We start from the raw sequence: 16,844 nt of genomic DNA, 5'->3' as shown, positions 1-16,844 counted from the left end.
TATTCATAAAATGAGCTAATTTCATGCTACAATGCTGAGTGACTTATATTTGTTGGATAGCACTGTGTCACAGTTAACATAAATTTTCAAATGTTCCTTTTACTTTTTTAAGATCTGAGATCTGCTGCTGCTTTCATATGCCAATAAATGTCATGTAAAATGGTACATTAGTACCTGAGGTGATCGCTAACATAGTAATTATGCTGGTCATTCGTGGGAAATAGAAAGAGTTTCTAAAATAGAAATTTCAGGTGATGATGGTTTGAACAAAGACAAGACAGAAAATATTCCTTTTGTCACATGAAGCCACATGTGGTTACAGTCAATTGTTTTGATATTGAATTGCAATATCTATTTCAACCACTGGGTGTCAATATTACATACTGCACCTTTAGGGCTCTATTTTGATGGTCCATGTGCAAAGCGCAGGACGCAAACGCTTTCAGGGCGTGTCAGAATGCATTTTTGCTAATTTAAGGACGAGAAAATCCGCTTTGCGCCGTGGCGCATGGTCTAAAAGGGTTTAGTTTTTTCTTAATGAGTTATAGGTGTGTTTTGAGAATAAACCAATCAGAGTCTCATCTCCCATTCTTTTTAAGAGCCAGCTGCGTCACGCCATAAGCGCATTTGCTATTTACAGGGCAAAAAGTAAGTGGAAGTGGAAAAACTGAGCATTTCACAAGCAAACAGTTAAGTTTTTTTTTTTTTAACAGAAAACAGTTAAACAGAGCATCTACCGCACAAGAATGAGAGATAATCGATCTACTTTCACTTTCGCTCTTGGATAGGGAAACCTTTACGCACAGACATCAATTAGCCTATGAATAATTAATTTCGTTTGTTAAGCGCAAATATTTGTTTCAAAACTATTTCTAAATTCAGTTCTAATTTACAGCAAACAAACTAATGAACAATAATAACGAAGTTTGTTCAAAAACCTGAGTTATATCCTAAAACACATGCTGTGCCCCATATGGTCTAAAACCTGCAGGTGGGGCAAATCTAAGCTTGATTTTAATAAAACAAATATAAATATGGATATAATAAATAATACTGCTAATAAAAATAACATTATACAAAAGCAAATTGTTTTGAATGAACTGAAAAAGCCTCCCGAGATGAAGAAGGCAAAAAACTGTGGTTTTTCATATTTATGTAGGCTAGAAAATAATATGTTTTGTAATATTTTAATCCTTTATATATATATATATATATATATATATATATATATATATATATATATATATATATATATATATATATATATATATATATATATATTAAGGGTGGAGCCGAACCCGAATACGGTATTTGGAAAGGCACGAATAGCGTGTTTTTACAAATACTTAATTCGAACAAATACTTGAAAAATTATTTGTATTCGGGAGCAAGAAAAACACTACATCAAAAAGCAGCGTTTCCTCATGAGACCACAGTGCATGCCCGCGTGAGTGAGAGAGAGAGAGAGAGAGAGAGAGAGAGAGACGCTTAGTCAGAAGTCGGAGGGCGCTTCTCCACAGCAACAGACAGAAGGCTCGGCTGAGCGAAAAAAATACTTCACTGCATCATTATTTTTGTTAAATAGATTTTTGTACCTTAATTGGGTTCCAAAGGCAGTTTATAAACTTGTAGCGGAGTTGAAGCGGAGTTTGATCGGACGTCTGCAACCGGGTGCTCTGTTTACGCAACGTTAGCTCTGTTAGCGCGGTAATTTAGACAATAGACTGTTGACAGAGTAATCTTCAGGTTCTGTGTGGAAGCATTTTACAGTCAGTGGTGCTGCAGATAAAACAAAGTGTTTTAGCAAATCCATCGATGCACAGCTCCACAAGTCCCAAACCTTGCAAGTCAGTGGCAAGGAACAAACTTCAACAATTGGTGAAAGTGAAAGGAAAAAAAACCTTGGGAAAAACCAAGATCAGTGCAGAGCTTCTTGTGCAGAGCTGCTGTCTAGGCACCGGAGGGTGGAAACACTGGATGTCCATCGTAGAGACACTGCAGGTGGGAGAGGTCACCAGCTGGTGTACAGGCTGGTCCTTCAGGATCAATGCGAAGACTCGTCTATCACTGAGGTCTTACAGGAATCTCATGCTTCCCACTCCGCCATGACCACCACAGAACACCACCACACCAGGGGCCTCATGTATCAACGCTGCGTAAGCACAAAAACTTTGCGTATGCCAGGTTTCACGCTCAGAATCGCTCACGTTTGGATTTACTAACAATGAACTGAATGTGGGAATGTGCGCAGCTTCACGGCAGCTTTCTGGCTGGCGTACGTACATTTTTTGTGCGTGTCTTTTTTATTTCCATTGGTGACTCCTAGAGGCAGTTGTGTTAAATTACTCTCTACAAAGTGTCTGAGCCTTGCATAGCAGCTGTATGAGACGGGTTCATCTAGTAGGTATGTAAGGTTTCCATACCATACAGTTGACCAGCTAAACATTAAAGCACAATTTGCAGCGGTCGCCTGTTTTCCCAATATAATTTGAGCAATAACTGTACGCACATTGCTATAAAGACACTATCTGAAGATGAATTTGCATGCGTGAATCAGAAACATTTCCATTCAATAAATGTGCAAATAAAATATGATGCACAAACTTATTGATGATTCCTACTTGTCTTTCTCGTGATAAATAGTGGGCAAAATCTGATATTTAGCGGGGAAAAAAAGAAGAAAGAGTTCACCAGACGCTGGATTCGAGCAGAGTTTATGCTCGAACGTGTTAATACTTGATCACATGCGCCTTACGAGGTGCGCCACAGAGACTGCTAAGGGTACTGCAACAAGTGTGTATAAACCACACTATTTCTTTTTTTAATGCACTCAGTGCAATGTTCAGACCCAACTGTGTTAACCGCATCAGCTAAACTCTCCCACTCTATTTTTTTCTTTTGTTGTTAATTCCGGAGAACAAACTTGCAAATAACACCGCTTTTCTCCGGTCTACCTCCGAAAGCAGCACCTCCATTTTACATTCTGTTCAAAGTTTCCCTTTTTACTTGCTTTTGCCATTGCTTTTTCGTTGGGTTTTCCCATTAGCATAGTCATTAGCATATTCATACGGGGGAGGAGGCAGGGAGGGGTTTTGTGCTCGTGCATGTTGCGCTCAGTTTCACGTTCATTCGGATGTACAAAAGAATGAGCGTGAGATTACGCGTACGCAGGGTTTCATACATACTTATGAATTTTTTTCCGTATACGCACATTTACAGCTTTGTGCGTACGCAATGTTTTAGTAAGATTTCCACGCAAGTCTTCGTACATGAGGCCCCTGGTGTCAAACTCAGTTCCAAAAGGGCCGCAGCTCTGCACAGTTTAGTTCCAACCCTAATTAAACACACCTGATCAAACTAATTGAGTCCTTCAGGCTTGTTTTAAACCTACAGGTAAGTGTGTTGAAGCAGGGTTAGAACTAAACTGTGCAGGGCTTCGGCCCTCCAGGAATTGAGTTTGACACCCCTGCTTTAGATTTCGAAAGCATTTGTGTTTTATGTGTATGCTAATGCAAAGAGATGTTTCTTTAATCTAGTTTTAAACTGACAGTATGTCTGCTTCCCGAACTATGCTAGGAAGGCTGTTCCAGAGTTTGGGTGCTATATATGAGAAAAAGATCTACTGCCTACGGTTGATATTGATATTCTGGAAATAATCTATTGTCCAGAACTAATTGAGCATAATGGACAAGAGGAGCAATAATACACCAGGAGCTCCCTCAAATATTGGGGAGATAAGCCGTTCAGGGCTTTGTAGGTAGTCAGTAAAATAAAATATACAATATTTAATAGGGAGCCAATGCAATGATGAATGAACTGGAGTAATATGATAATATTTCTTCGTTCTAGAAAGCACTCTAGCAGTTGCTTTTTGAATTAGCTGAAGTTTGTTAATTAGGCCAGCTGGGAAACCACCTAGTAACACATTACAATAGTCTAGCTGAGAGGTCATAAAAGCATAAATAAACTTTTATGCACCAGATATTGATTGCATATGTCAAAGTTTGACAACATGTTTGAGATGAAAAAATGCAGTTTTACAGACGCTTGAGATCTGGGGCCTCATGTACGAAGACTTGCGTGGAAATCTTACTAAAACATTGCGTACGCACAAAGCTGTAAATGTGCGTACGCAGAAAAAAATTCAGATGTATGAAACACTGCGTACGCCGAATCTCACGCATATTCTTTTGTACATCCGAATGAACGTGAAACTGAGCGCAACATGCACGAGCACAAAACCCCTCCCTGCCTCCTCCCCCGTATGAATATGCTAATGACTATGCTAATGGGAAAACCCAACGAAAAAGCAATGGCAAAATCAAGCAAAAAGAGAAACTTTGAACAGAATGTGAATTGGAGGTGCTGCTTTCGGAGGTAGACCGGAGAAAAGCGGTGTTATTTGCAAGTTTGTTCTCCGGAATTAACAACAAAAGAAAAAAATAGAGTGGGAGAGTTTAGCTGATGCGGTTAACACAGTTGGGTCTGAACATCGCACTGAGTGCATTAAAGATAGAAATAGTGTGGTTTATATCTGTAAAGTGTTGCAGTACCTTTAGCAGTCTCAGTGGCGCACCTTGTAAGACGCATGTGATCATGAATAGTTTCGTTCGAGCATGAACTCGGCTCGAATCCAGCGTCTGATGAATTCTTTCTTGTTTTTTCCCCCGCTACATATCAGATTTTGCCAACTATTTATCACGAGAAAGACAAGTAGGAATCATCAATAAGTTCATATCAATAAGCATCATATTTTATTTGCACATTTATTGAATGGAAATGTTTCTGATTCACGCATGCAAATTCATCTTCAAATAGTGTCTTTATAGCAATGTGCGTGCGGTAGATCGCTCAGATTACATTGGGAAAACAGGCGACTGCTGCAAATTGTGCTTTAATGTTTAGCTGGTCAAATGTATGGTATGGAAACCTTATATACCTGCTGAACCCGTCTCATACAGCTGCCATTGCAAGGCTCAGACACTTCGTAGAGAGGAATTTAACACAACTGCCTCTAGGAGTCGCCAATGGAAATAAAACAGACACGCACAAAAAATGTGCGTACGCCTGCCAGAAGGCTGCCGTGAAGCTGCGCACATTCCCACGTTCAGTTCATTGCTAGTAAATCCAAACGTGAGCGATTCTGAGCATGAAACCTGGCGTGCGCAAAGTTTTTGTGCGTACGCAGCGTTGATACATGAGGCCCCTGGTCTTCAAACGACAAGTTGCTATCAAAAATCCCACCCAATTTTGACTGAAAATGAAGACTGAACTAAGAATCCATTCAAGGGTTAGACAGTGTTCTAGGTTTTTGGGTCCAATAAGCAAGGCCTCACTTCTGAATTTAGTAATACAATTGTGTATCATCAGCATAACAGTGGAAGCTAACTCCATGTTTAATGATCCCGCTTAGTGGTAGCATATATATTGTGAAAAGTAAGGGATCAAGAACTCAGTGTTAGGGAAGCAGACGGAAAAACAGGGTGAGTAGAATATATAAATGTTTATATACACAGCGGAGCAACAGACAGATGACCAGGGTGACGTGAATGAAGACTGAGAAGAAATAAATGTCCTTATCCTATGAAGGATGGATGATGATTTGAGATGATGACCGAATGCACACACCACAGATGAATTGAGCAGAAGCCAGAGCGATGAAGCACACACCTCCAACTGGATACAGGGCTGAATGGACAAACTGGAACAGCCAAAACAGAGAACAGGTACGTTTCTGAAAGGTAAATAGTTTATAATGAATACGTGGAGAGTATCCATTATGAGTCCACTTCGTATGAACGAGCCCGGACAAAGAGTGATGTGAGGTGTGTGCTTATATATTGTCTCACGGTGATAGGGTGCAGCTGTGCATGATTAAAACTCAGGTGATGATGGGCACTGTGTGCAATTGGTGGAAGAGCCTGGCCAATCCGTGACACTTAGCCTTGTGGTACCCCACAGTGTACTTTTGATCTGTATGATGCCTCTTCATTAACTGATACAAATTGATTACAAGACCTGAACCAGGCCAATACAGTCCCTGAAATACCAACATAATTTTCAAACCTATCAAGGAGAATATTATGATCGATTGTATCAAATGCAGCACTTAGGTCCAATAACACTAAGAGAAATGTAACCACGATCGGATGACAGAAGGAGGTCATTTGTAACTCTTAGAAGTGTTGCTTCTGTGCTACACTGTAAAAAGTCATTCAGTGGCATTGTAGATTTCATTAATATTTATATGTACACTTTATTTATTAAAATTTATTTCCTGATTTTAGTTTTTTTTTCCTTAAAAATTATTAATTAAAAATGTGTGTTATAAAATCTAATCAGTTTTATTATAAAAAATTAGCTGTTATTTTTGAATAATTTCAAAAAGATAAAATATTAATTAAATCCAACATAATTAAAATAAGCATTTTCAAATCAGCCAGGGGCACAATGTCAGTATGTTTAGCCTTGGACCGGCTGCCCTCGCCAGATACATGAGTGATGAGCTCACCTGGCCTGACCAGGAGGTGGACTTTCTGTAATTGTCAAAGGACATTTAAAAATACTCCCCATCTTTGTAAATAAACCGCAGATTTGACTTTTAAACAACTACATTCCTGCATGAACAACCGTTAAAACCTAATTTCATGGTACATTTAAAGCAATATTTGATTATTGTATTGGTTTTGTTCAGTGTGAGATTGATTGGATTAAACCGTGTTTGGATTGAAAATTTGAATCCTGGGAGATCAGGTAGTGTAAATGCTTGTAACTGAGTTATAGTGAAATGCTAATCAATCGTGTTAGTAATTATACAAAAAGGCAGTGGTTTTCAGGTGGGATCCGACTCTTGCAATTCACTTAAGGGAGCCGATTCCTAGAACCGGACCAAGTCACTCGACTCGTAAACAACATCGACTCTCTTCACCAGACAATGCAGAAAGCCAGCAGTGTGAACTTGTCATGGTCTCATCCAAACAGATTTATTGGTATGTGTTAAACAGAGATGTATAGTAACAAAGTAGAACTACTTCACTTCTGTACTTAAGTACTAAAAGGCCGTTTCTGTACTTTACTGGAGTATTGTTTTTTTTCTCCTACTTCCACTTTTACTTAAGTACATATTTTCCATGAGTTTAATACTTTTACTCCAATAGATTTTTTACGTGCTGCATTATTACTCGTTACTAGGGGTGTCAAAAAGATCGATATCAGTTTAGTAATAGATCATAACCGGTTATTACGTGATTTATCTCCTATGCGCGATGTCGCAATACTATGGCAAAGGACGGACTTTTTGGACATTTGACCCACTGGCCTGTTTGTGAGGTAACTTTTCCTCTCCATTTGGCTGTTAAAGCGATACTTGTCTTGTGTATCCAGACACGAGCGAGCCTGAAGTGCGAGTTTTCTCCACTGTATCTATTAAGGATTACCTGTGAAAACAGCACATTATGAGCATACAGACAGTCACCGAGGCTTTTAACTCCTAATGTCGCTAGTTAACACAATCAATGCAATTTTTTTCTCAACACATCCCATAATTTCTAAAATATCGGCCTCTACCAAATGATTGAGATGTTGGTTTATAGTAAAAGTACCAGAATTAATAAATATACTATAAAAATCTGAAAATATGAGGTGTAAGACCAATTTAATTAAAACATAATCAAAATAAAACATTTTTCAATACTAAATCATGGCCTTAAGCCATAAAATATTTTCATTTAACACAGTAATATACACGTTTTGATGTTTTGTTTTGTTTTTACAATAAAATCAAAATTAAGTGAATTAGTGCAACATTGTATGACATTCAATCATACTAAATATTTTTATTTTTATTTTCAGAAAGTAAAACTACACATAATTTACACTTAAAGTGTTTGGTTCGTTTTCGGAGAGATAGAGAGAGAACTGTGTGTGAGAGAGTGTATGAACGTGTGAGAGTGGGAGGGAAAGAGCAAGGCAGTGTGTGTGTGTGTGAGAGAGAGAGTATGAATGTGAGTGAACATGCTGAATTATCGCAACAGTGAAGGGATTTTCTGGTAAAAAGACCTGACGATGTGAGTTCTTGTACCATAGAAACTATTGACATCCATCAAATATCTACAAAAAACAAACGAACAATCAAATATCAATTTCTTACATTTGTGTTAATGCTGGTACAAAAGTATTTGCCATTTAATAGGTAATCATCTTTGACAGTTGTGATTTCCATACATTAGTTCTAAAAATTTACTATATTTCCTCCAAAAATATCGTAAAAGTGTCGAAAAATATATATACTTAAGAAAAGATCTCAGTATATTCATGAATAAATAACAAGCTGCGTTATATTTATTCTGTGAATGATCAAAAGTTAATATTTCTCAGCAAACAGTCAATTCAGAATGCAGCAATGCTTGATATGAAATCTTTAGTTTTGCTTTTTTACCTTTACCATAAAGTGACAAACCAAAGAGTGAGAGTTATGATGCACCACCTGTCAAAAAGTTTGATGGATTGTAAACTTTCGGTTTAAGCCCCGCCCCTTTTATATAAACTTTATAGTTCCGGTAATTAGATTCTTATCGGTTTAATATAAAATAATAATTCCGGTAATTCGATTTTTATCAGACTAATTAAATTATATTTCCGGTAATTAGATTTTTAACAGCCGAATTAAATTATTATTTCCGGTAATTAAATTCTAATTAAACAGAAATAAATTATATCTGTTATTAGAACCATTATTTTATATTTTTAATTATTGCAGTAAATTATAATATTTATTTATTTATATTATATTATTTACTATTATATTAAATTATTGTATATCATTATATTATTCTATTTAATTATATTATATTATTAAATTATGTTATATAATTATTTTATTATCTTTGACTATATTTTATTATATCAAATTGTAATTAATAAACTATTAACTTAAACATTTCTTTATGTTTAGCCTGTTTGTGTTTCCTCTGTGTGTCCGTCTGTGTCTGAGTGTGTGATGATAAGGAAAACTTTGGGTATAACAGCCTTCCATTGCTGTTATCGCCAGAAATGGGGGTGAGCACGTATTTCACGCGTGCATGCTAAAGTTGTTTTTAAGCAGAATGTCTTTATTTGTGCAGGTGAATTAAACAAAGCCTCTATCTTTGCTTCTCCTTTCTTCTTTATCATGTCAATATAACATTCACTCCATGTATACACAGCACATATCTAAACACTGCTGTTTTCTGGCCAGCAAACACGTTACTCTGTAGCACGGTCAAAAACCGTGTGCTTTCCCATACCTGACGCTCTTCCTCGCTTACACAGGCACCTCAGTTATAGTTTTCAGTTAGTGACACCTAGTGGACAACATAAATCACTACAACACAAAAAATGGCTCCTACATTGGGTAACATCCCATCAACTGCTTGTGAAAGATAGATTTATATCAGATGTAGAATATGTATCTGATTGTATGTGTTGGGTGTCTCCCACTAAATACTATATGTTGTTAGGTGATTAGAAAGTGTGTTGATATCTATATATCCACATGCAGTCAACTGTATGCATATGTATGTGTGTTTATGTGTGTGTGTGCGTGTGTATCTTTGTCGGAGTATTAAATTAAAATATGTTTACAATATTTTTTGTCGGCTTAGTCCCTTTTTAATTCCTGGGTCGCCACAGTGGAATGAACCGCCAACTTATTCAGCAAGTTTTTACGCAGCGGATGCCCTTCCAGCCGCAACCCATCTCTGGGAAAATGTTTACAATATTAATCCAGTAAATAACAAATCTTAATCTGTATTGACAACAAACTGTCACACCTTTTAAAACAATGCTATCTAAAAAATGTTCTAAACTGTTGGTTGAAAAACACAGATGTAAATTCAACTTGTCTTTGTAATTATTGAAAACTTTAATTATGAAAAACATTTTCAAATGAATGTTTTTATTTTGACTAACATGTTTTCAATTTATTTACATACATCTCCTGTAATTCCTGGCATACATTGTAATACAGTCAATCCAAAGATTAATGTTTTGAGCACTGGTCATTACTGGTGTAGGTTTAAAAATCAACATAAAAAGTTTACTAAAAGGACTTATCAGTCTTTAGACATTATTGTTATTTCTGTTTCAAAAGATAAATAAAATGTATAAATTGTAGTAATTGTATTACTCACAATAGAAGCCAGGCAACTTAGTTACTGAATTTTAGATTCAAACTGTTTTTTAATTCATTGCAAATACTTGATCATATAAAGAGAAATATGTTAATTATACTGAATAATGGGAAAACGCTTATAATTATTTTAAGAAGAAAAATAGGCTCTCAGTTTATCTAAAAACAGTACAGCTCCAGTCCTTAGTTAAATCTACTTAATGTTTTATAGTAAAATTTTCTAGTTTAAATACTGATTCCACCATTTATATGTTCATACAACAGTGTCATATCTAGTAAGTCTACAAATTTGTCAAAATTAGTCAAGTTTAAAAGTAGTTCTTGAAAGTAGACTGATTACTTTTTATAGGGTAAATGATGCTTTTCTTCTACCAATAGATTTAATCAAGATTATTGTCACTACACACAATTTGTTGGGAGTGTATATGCTTCTTTAAACAATGTTTTTTATTGGCAAACACATTTTTAAATTTTCAAACTAAAATCTAACTGAATGTTTTTCACTCTGAATATAAACCCATTATCTGTGCATTTACTTGGAAACGTGATGTTTAAAATACTATTCATTAAACTTACTGCATGACTGGAGTTTTATTTTTTACAAACCAATAGCATCGATCTAATTCAAGCTTTTGATTTTGCACTCTGTAGCAGTTTTTCAACACAAAATGTAAACGTTTTATGTATGTGCTAAAAATTCGTAATTTTGCACAACTGTCAGAGTTTGTATGTAACAAAGCATACATGTTTTAAAACTGTCAGTTTTCAAAAGTTCTTAACGTTGTTCCCTTTCTTCAGGAGTTTTTAGGAACAATGATGTTTCATTTAAGGGAAAAAAAAGTGATGTTTTGAAGTACATTGGTTACACCAATATGGTGTAAAGGTTAGAATTTAGGGTTTCATCCAGATGGCTGGGGCTCAACTCATGATTTAAGAATATTTTTTAACCTCTAAAGTGTCCAAAGTAACATTAATAACAACACTTAGCCACAATTATTTGTATTGTAGTTGAATGCTACACTCGATACTGTCAGCAAAGCACAATAATAACAAAGAGTAAACACTTTTTTATTTTAAGAATACTTTGCAGTAAACTTTAATGGATGAATAAGTTTATTTTTTCAACCTTCTAATGCAGAATGTTTTTGAAACATTAAATTATGTTTTTACCACCACTGTCATCATACCAAATTATTTGACCTAATTCAAGTAACCAGTGCTGCAGTTTTTAACTCAAAATGTCTTTACAAACTTTTTTTGCATATGTGTTAAAAGTCTAATTTTACACAACTCTCATAGCATCTGTCACAATGCATACAGTAAAAGTCACAATATCCATTTCTACTGCCAATTTTCTTTAGTTCTCTTATTCTTCACAGTATTTTTTTTTCCACAAGAACTATGACTCTACAAAGGCAAGGCAAGTTTATTTATATAGTACATTTCATACATAGTGGCAATTTAAATTGCTTTATATAAACAGGAATAAAAGAGACATGTTTAAGAAAAATAAAAACAAATAATAAAAAAATATAAAAAATGATAAAAACAGATCAAATGTGTTAAAACAAGTTATAAAAGAATGAAAAAGAAGAGAAAAACATAATACTGTGATCTGTCAATAGTGCGATCTGTCTACAAAACTATATGAATATTTGCCACTAAATCTGCATTAATATCTTTTTGCAACAGTGTCGAATGTACTGTGAATTAGAAATGTTTTCTTTTGAACTGTCATGAAAGTTTGAGATGTAATTTCTTTGGTTTTAAACCAGAGACAACCAACAATATCATGTATACCTTTTGTTCATTCTCTTTTTCAAATGAAAGAGAAATTATGAAATTGGGCGAAAATTTTTTAGGTTGTCTTTCTAAACTGACTACAAACCTGTTATACATGAGAACTGTGTGTTATTGGGTTGTTTTAAACGTTAACCAACTTTAATAAATTATCTACAGTTTATACCTTTATGCTTTAGACAAGTAACCAATCCTTGACACACTTTGCAACATTCTAATTTTCTAAATATTTAATTATACATTTGGCATAAATACAGGGCTTTAATCAGTTTCGACAATGTTTCTATGATTTGTTTCACACCATCATGTTTTGCAGCTAGCTCAATTTTTTACTTTTTTACAGGAAAGGCATAGACACTAGTTGATAAACTTTTATTTCAAGTAAATAAACACTGACATAGAGTATTACATAATGAACAAACATGGATTGCATTAACATAATAAAGACAAATTAAATAAGAAAAAAAAATACATATATACAGTCATACATTGAAGAAAAAACAGGGTACACCAGAACAATAAAGACATTACTGAATATTACCAAACAACAAAGAAATGCTGCTAAAAGCATTCTGTCATGTTCTAGTATGTGGCTGGTCATAACTTCCACAATCTCAGCAATATTTATTTTGTTTTGTGAAACCAGTGACACACAAATATCTGTTATATATGTAGACATACATAGAACCTGCGTTACCCCCATCTCATCACTCAATTCAGTCAGCACCTCCAGAATTTTTGTATTGGTTGCACAGACAGCACCATTGCTACGAAAACATAGGTGTTTCAATTGATTTATCATATCGGCCCATGAGTTTAAGGCCCCTCTCACAACGTCCAATTCTCTCTTGAGATTTTTCACACGTTTGCCATCTCCTGTACAATCATATTTAGAATCACACACATCATTAATGATCTTCTCCAGAAGAAAAACCATATGGTCCCTATAATGCTGTTTAAACATGTTGACCACAATAGACCTTATTCGACAATCAAAAACAGGGTTGCACTCGTACTCAGGCCTTTCATGCGCATTACCGTCAGCATGTTGAGAACAATAGCAATCAGTCATCTTTGCATGGTGGCTGTCAGAAAAAAAATCTGAAAATATTTAAGAAAAAGTTTTTTCTTTTAATCACAATACAAAGTTTGTCCCATAATCTGTGTAGATCATATAAAGTAGTACCTTAAAGATGCGGCCTGTGTCCTTAAACAGCGATAGTTCAGCCCTAATAGTTCAGTGCAAACAAGACCAAAGTAGGGGCTGTGGTCCTCAAAGATAGTACTTTATGTCTTTAATCTTCTTTTTACTCCTGATCAATTGGTTCTTGTAGAAAGCTTTAGGATCAGTGACTGTACCCAGAAGCATTACTCCTTGGTAGCTGGAAGTAATAATGGGTGCTTTATCTACACATTCAAACAGGCCTGCCTTCTCTAACGGGGCGGTACTATGAACATCTGCTATGGTGTCATAAAATTCATGATAGTTGACATCTTGTCTTTTATTTAAGACATAAGCGTGATGATGTAGGGATACCTATTTTAAAAATAAAAATACAGAGTCATACCGTAAATATATTCACAATGAAAAATTTTAGAGAACTAATATTATAGCATTTTACATTTCATGGAAGTTTTAGGTTGACAAAATATAATGCACAGCTGAAGACATCATCAATACTCATTGCCAAAATGGACAATAAAATAAATTTGAATGTTTTTACACAAATATGTACAGTCTTCAACATTATTCTGCAGTTTGAATTGTTCAATATAGTTGTTTATTTGGTTTCCTATTAGGGCTCAAAGCAGTCACATATTTAACTGAAATTTGCATCTTTCATGATAGTGTTCTTTTTCAAAGATTGATTGAGAAGAAATACGATTACATCTACACTTACATATTTATTTTAGCAATTAAAAATTTAACGATACCAGACATGCTATTTATTTTAAGTCAAACATACTTGTAAGAAAATACAATTACATTTGTGAAATAACCCATATTCCATTACTTATTACAATGCCTTTGAGGTCAAGAAAGAGATCAAGTTTAGGAGCCATTACCCATAATTGGTTATTAGATAAAAGTTATTTTGAAAAGTCCAGTTCGGTTAAAAACCTAGGCTTACTTAAATTGGTTCTATTAAAACATAAAGAGATTTTTAAAATTAAGTTATGCATTTTACGTTCTGGAGATATATAAACATACACTTTACCATCAGAGAATCTACGAGTGACAACATATACCAATTTGATACAAACGGTACCAAAACTGTTTGCTTATGTTTGTTGCAGAGTAGTAATAAGATTTTTGTTTTATTTTTATGTTATGTGATGCTAAATCTATTTTCAGGCCTATAATTTTAGGCATATGCTTATAATTAATTTGAAATAATAAAGCTAATAAATTCAGTTAAACATCATGTGCTTGACATTATGGTAAATAGTTAAAGTTTCTGATTGTACTAATTGAATATTTAGCTTTTTGAAAGCTAAATATGTCAGGTATGTAAAGCTGACGCCTCTGGCTTGTTTGGTTGTGATTTGTGAAATGTCTACACAAAATAAAATATTAAAGTGTTTTTATTCATTGTTCTGCAACTTTGATGCAACATTGTAAAAGTGTTAAGTACTTAACTGTTAAGTATTAACTGTATTAAGTCTGTTGATCCAGACTTCAGGCTGTAATTGACTGCAAAGGACTTACAACTAAGTATTAAAAAGTAAAAGTTTAATTTACGATTTTTATTCTGTCCAATTACTTTTGGTCCCTTTACAAGTGGGAGGCACATTTGCAAACTGTTGTATTTTCTTACAGCGTTCACCTGATTTGGATGTAAACTGTAAACTGACGGTATGTTTTTAAAGCACAAACTGAATTTTAATTCATTGTGTTGGTGTATAGAACCAAAAATTTTAGAATAATGTCGATGTCCAGGCAACAAAGTGGCGCAGTGGGTAGCACGTTCGCCTCACAGCAAAAAGGTCACTAGTTCGATCCTCGGCTCAGTTGGCGTTTCTGTGTGGAGTTTGCATGTTCTCCCTGCGTTCGCATGGGTTTCCTCCGGCTGCTCCGGTTTCCCCCACAGTCCAAAGACATGTGGTACAGGTGAATTGGATAGGCTAAATTGTCCGTAGTGTGTGTGTATGTGTGGATGTTTCCCAGAGATGGGTTGCAGCTGGAAGGGCATCCGCTGCGTAAAAACTTGCTGGATAAGTTGGCGGTTCAATCCGCTGTGGCGACCCCAGATTAATAATAATAAAGGGATTAAGGGACTAAATTAATAACTTAATTAACAAAGGGACTAAGCTGTCAAGAAAATTAATGAATGAATGTCGATGTCCAAATATTTATGGACCTATAACAGGAGTGAATGATATTTTTTTTTATTAAAATACATACAGATGAATTTAAATAGCCATGGATTCCGATTAAAAACAGAGGTTTAGTAAAGAGAAATAATCACTCTGTGGTTTAAAGTTTAGCTTTAAACCACAGCCTGGTCAAAAAGTTCTTAACTCATGTGCGAATTTAGTCTGATTGTAGTCCTTTTATTTGCACGAGCTGATGAGGCAATCCCTAATATCTATCAAAATGGCGCATTTTGTTGAAAGATGACAAGTTTACACCCCTGTGTTTGACCAGGCTGTAGATTAAAGCTAATATTGTAAAAAAGACATCTTCAAAAGACATCAGTGTGCCATTAGGAACCATAGCTATTGATTTGAACTCATTCGTATGCATTTCTTTTGCAAAATCCTATCACCATTCACTGCTATTATATGAATCGATAAGAACCACAAATAAACAGGCTATAATCTTCTTTAATGACATACTGAAGAAAAAAGGTCACAACTTGGATGAACAGTAGGGATAAGTAAATTAACAGGAAATTTTCAATTTGCGTGAACTATCCCTTTAAATTAAAATAATCAGAAAGGTCTAGGCCAGGGGTGTACAAACTCTGTCCTGGAGTGCCAGTGTCCTGCAGATTTTAGCTTCAACTTGCCTCAACACACCTGCACAGAATTATCTAGAAAGCCTAGTACAGGCATGTCCAAACTCAGTCTTGGAGGGCTGGTGTCCTGCAAAGTTTAGTTCCAACTTCAATCAGACACACTTGGGCAAGCTAATGTAACATAACTGGTAACATATATATTGTAACATATATGCTGGAGGTAAACATTCCGTTCAACATTCCATGAAAACGGTCTGGGTTCAATTTCCAGCGCAATTTAGATCACTCGGTGACGAAAAGTCTGGCCTAAAAAAATTCCTGCTGACAAGTAACGAGTCTGGGACACTTCACAGAACTGTCCTAAACCACTCTCTGCCGACTTCAAAAGAACATGGCAGATAAGATAAAAGGAGATAAAGCTATCCTTAGTCAGCTTTTGCTCACAGAAGAAAAAGACATTCCTCTCCAATGTTTTTTTTTTATTTAAACAAAGACATTTAGAACCCAAATCTCTTGTTTAATTACACTTAACATGTGTAATGTGTACGATTCCTCATAGTTTATACAAATTCGTACTTTTAGGCCCTTTTTAGTTTAAATAATGTAGGGATGTGAAAAATTATGTTGATGTACTTTTAAACCCCCCATGTTTGGTACCGATGGGTTTCTGCTGACATTTTACAACACATGATGCATAGAGCAAGATCATAACTCGCATTACTTCCCTTCTTTAATTCCCTGCATTAAACGCCTCTCCGCATGCTTTGGGCGGACACTCAAATTTGCATACGAGCAGCCTCGAGACAAAGGAAGGTTTCGCGTTCAAACTTTGCCCTGAAATCATTGGTCAAGAATGTTGAACGGGTCGTCACGTGACCCGCAGGTATAACCAGACTGCTCCCAAACATCTGAGC

This window comes from Danio rerio, chromosome 18 (genome assembly GCF_049306965.1).
Source record: "Danio rerio strain Tuebingen ecotype United States chromosome 18, GRCz12tu, whole genome shotgun sequence".
Classification (NCBI taxonomy): domain Eukaryota; kingdom Metazoa; phylum Chordata; class Actinopteri; order Cypriniformes; family Danionidae; genus Danio; species Danio rerio.
This window is presented reverse-complemented; position numbering follows the sequence as displayed.